General features: G+C 58.4%; 1 protein-coding gene across 2 annotated transcripts in view; it reads right to left on the bottom strand.

Moving 5' to 3' along the window:
* CHD5 (chromodomain helicase DNA binding protein 5) overlaps positions 1-2,618 on the bottom strand; it is a 32,353-nt gene extending 29,735 nt beyond the window's left edge. For both annotated transcript variants that reach the window (XR_002086123.1, XM_019470735.1), the window contains exon 1: positions 2,536-2,618. The gene's annotated coding sequence lies outside the window, so the exon portion shown is untranslated. The remainder of the gene's footprint in view (positions 1-2,535) is intronic.
* Positions 2,619-3,630: the final 1,012 nt, after the last annotated feature.

Below are 3,630 nucleotides of genomic sequence, written 5' to 3'. Positions count from 1 at the left end.
GCCCGGAGCCACCGCCCCGGCAACGGGAGTTCATCTGAATGCCCAACACCGACGGCTGCCGGGGCACGCTTTCGCTCAGCGGCCATTACGGGGTTCTGGTCCTCCTCGGTTCAGAACAAACTGAGCCTTTCCTCTAGCGGGGTTATAAACGGTTGTAATTTGGCACGGAATAATTGGTTGCCACGGTAACTGCTGCAGTACAGATTGAAATTCCCCCTCTCCGCTCCCTTCTCCGACAAGGACCTTCATCTCCATACGCTGAGGTTCAAACCACAGCCTGGTTATTTTACGCAGATTTTTCCGGGGGTTTGCAGCACCAATTCCTGCACCAGGGCTTCCGTCAGCGTCGCCGCAAACTGAGCGAGTTCCACTGCGGCTGGCGCAGGCAGATTCCCGCACAAGTGCCGCGTGGCAGCACTCCTCCCCATGCTCCCATGGCAAAACCACGGGGGACAACAGGATGTCAGTCAGTCACGGCGTAGGCACCGGCCCCACATCGCAGGCTTGCGCCTCACTCCCACCATCCTCCAGCAGGGGGAAAGTCCACTTACCCCACAAAACACTTGAGGAGGAGTTTAGGAAAAGGAAGGCCCATTCAGGGTACCCCTCTCTTTTATCTCCTCATGCCAAAGGCAGCCTGGGTGCTGCTCGGTACCTATCGACAGCTACCGTCACGGCGTAGGCACCGGCCCCACATCGCAGGCTTGCGCCTCACTCCCACCATCCTCCAGCAGGGGGAAAGTCCACTTACCCCACAAAACACTTGAGGAGGAGTTTAGGAAAAGGAAGGCCCATTCAGGGTACCCCTCTCTTTTATCTCCTCATGCCAAAGGCAGCCTGGGTGCTGCTCGGTACCTATCGACAGCTACCGCACCAGCTTCTCCCTGGCTTCGATGGACGAGGGAAGAGTCTCCCACAGGCAGAACCGAGGTTGGTTAACACTGCCCACACCAGGCATTAATTAAAAAAACAAGCGCACTCAATGTTCAGCCTGTTATTTTCTCCCCACCCCCGGTAAGGCAGCAGTCAGGCTCGGCACAAGCTGCACACGTTGCTGCTGGGCTCAGGCAGGCTTGCATTGACAGAAAATGAACAGAGGTGAAAATACCACAGGGTTTTATTTTGTTCCCCCTCCCGCCCCAAGAAAAGCAGCATAGGAAAAAAATGCGTCCAATGATGGAAGAGGCACAGGGAGGCAGAGGGCCTGAGCCAGCTTTGCGTGGCATCTGCAGAAAGAGAACACCCCCATGGCCACGAAGGAAAAAAGCTTCCTCGGGGCCGCAACTTCTGCAAAAGGCTGGCAGGTAACGTAGTGCAGGATGGAATCAGCTTTCTTTAAATCAGCAGCTCATCATGCTCCCATCAGTAGCAAAAGCACTTTAATGCACTATCTCGTCTAGCCAATCTGTTTTTACAAATCCCACGGGGAGTGGCTGGAGGAGGGGATGACTGAATGAGATCAGCATCATTCAGCCCTGGTTTGGCAAGGGGAGGGGTGAGGATGCGTCTCGTTGTGCTAGATGAGTGACTTCTCCCCAGCCACAGCGTCACTGGGAAGGAAGGGGGCTGAAGAACCTCTGCTGTTTGCCCTTCCTTCCCAGCAGCCTATTTGCATTTAATCAGCAAAAGGGCCAGCGCGCAAGATGTCCGCTCCTGTCCTTGCATCCAGCACTGCCCGGGGATGGGAGAGCGAGAGGCAGAGCCTGCGTGGCACAACGCAGCAGCCAGCCCAGCTCCAGGACCATGACATGTCTGAGCCGGCTGCCCTGGCAGAGCACAGGCAGTGCCGGTCAGCCTTCTCGACCAGACAGTGGACCCCCCAGGGCAGCCTTGGGAAGGCCTGATCCTCGAGGACACGATGCCTCATCTTTGTTTTCCTACGGAAGGCCCAACAGCCCTTCCATGTGCCAAATCCTAGAAGCCCCTACACTGTCTCACTTGCAAAACGCCCTGGACGAGTGCGGCTGACACTGATGTCCGCGGAAACCTCCAAGCCATGCCCCAGTTGTGCCCCCAACATGGCGGTTTGCATCTCCCTCCTCAGAAACCAAGCCCCAGACGCTGCGTCGCTACAGGATGTGCCCGAAAGATTTACTGCCCGCCCCCAGAGATAACGGCAAGGAGGTGCTGCGCTGCAGCACGGGCAGGAGGGCTTCAACAAACGGGGACGGACGGTACCATCGCACACACCAACATACACACCACAGCCAAGCCCCTCCTGAGGGGTGGGCAGCCGCATTGCTGCCGGGAGGCGCAGTGGCCACTTCTCCCCCACAGCTGCTCTCCAGAGACCACTCGTAGGGCAGATTTCCACCCCAGAGCATCCGAGCTGGACAAGAACTGCTCTTGCCCTGGCTCTGGGTCACCTCCCAGGGCCAGGAGAGCACCTGCTCAGCGAGGGAACGCCCCAATAACGCCCCCCCTTTCCATCCACAGACACCCAAGAGGTGCTTGCCAGCAGCGCCCTGAGCAGCCTGCCTCTGCGCCACAGCTGAGAGGAGACCCCCAGCCCGGCATGGGAGCATGCAGCATTACCTCCTTCTTCCTCCTCTTGATTTTGGCAGCCTTGCTATCTTTCAGCTTCTTGGATTTCTTTTTTTTCTGCACAGCGACTTGCTCTTCTGCGAAAAACTCATCCAGTCCTTCCAGCACCCCATCATCTTCTTCTGGGGACAAAAGGGACAGCTCACGCGGACGGATTGCACAGGCACACAGGATACCGCGTTTGTGTTTATCCCTCTCAGAGGAGCACACCCGAGCGGCAGCATCAGGCCGCGAGACACGGAGCTCCACAGCCTCTCCTGGAGGGGGATCTGCTGCTGCCCCTCGAGGGAGCCCTGGCAGAGTCGTGCCCAGGAGCACCTGCCCCGGCACTTCTCGTGCCCAGCTCCTCACTGCCGCTCGCACACAAACACCCGAGGTTTTGGCAGTCTGCCTTTCGCTCTTGGGAGACAGGCGCAGGGGGACGCCCCCCGTGCTGCCTGCTCTTACCAGTCTGGGTCCGTAGGTAATTAGAGAGCATTAGGCTTTCACCTTTCGGATCTCCAAATAGAGCCTATTAAAACTGATTCAATGGAAGGCGAACGAGGGAGAGGAAGGCCTCGCATGGAAGATGGGTGCCACGGCTCACGTGAGCTTGTTCTGCTGTGGCTCCACGCTCAGGGAGCACCACGGGCACCCAGCCAGGCTGCGCACGCCAGCTCAGGGACCCCGGCCCCGGGCAGAGGCACCCATCCCAACACACGCTTTCACCTTCCCGTCGTCGTTACCTCCCCAAACCCAGCACTCACCAGCGAGTCCCACCATCCTGTCCAGTCTTTGCACTTCTTTAAGGCCTGCGTCAGTATTTTTATTTTTAATTTCTGAGCTTATACAGTAGTAACACTCCAGAGTCGTAGGGACATAGCTCTTGTCTGACTTCAAGCCGTGCCGGTTGAGGCTCCGGCAAGGCAGGCACCCGAGCTCCACCGAATTCATCGGGAAGGGCGGGAGCCGGGTAGTGCTGGGAGCCCACCCCCAGTGGGACCAGCCCACCTCCTCCCCGTGCACCGCACCGAGCCCCTGGCCCCCTGGTCCTGCTGGAGGAGGGGGTTTGGAAAAGCCCTTCAGCCAAGCTGGAGCCTGCCCTCC

Source organism: Aptenodytes forsteri, unplaced genomic scaffold (assembly GCF_000699145.1).
Source record: "Aptenodytes forsteri isolate BGI_AS27 unplaced genomic scaffold, ASM69914v1 Scaffold16, whole genome shotgun sequence".
NCBI lineage: Eukaryota > Metazoa > Chordata > Aves > Sphenisciformes > Spheniscidae > Aptenodytes > Aptenodytes forsteri.
The sequence above is the reverse complement of the archived record's forward strand: the minus strand, read 5'-3'. Positions and strand labels throughout refer to the sequence as shown.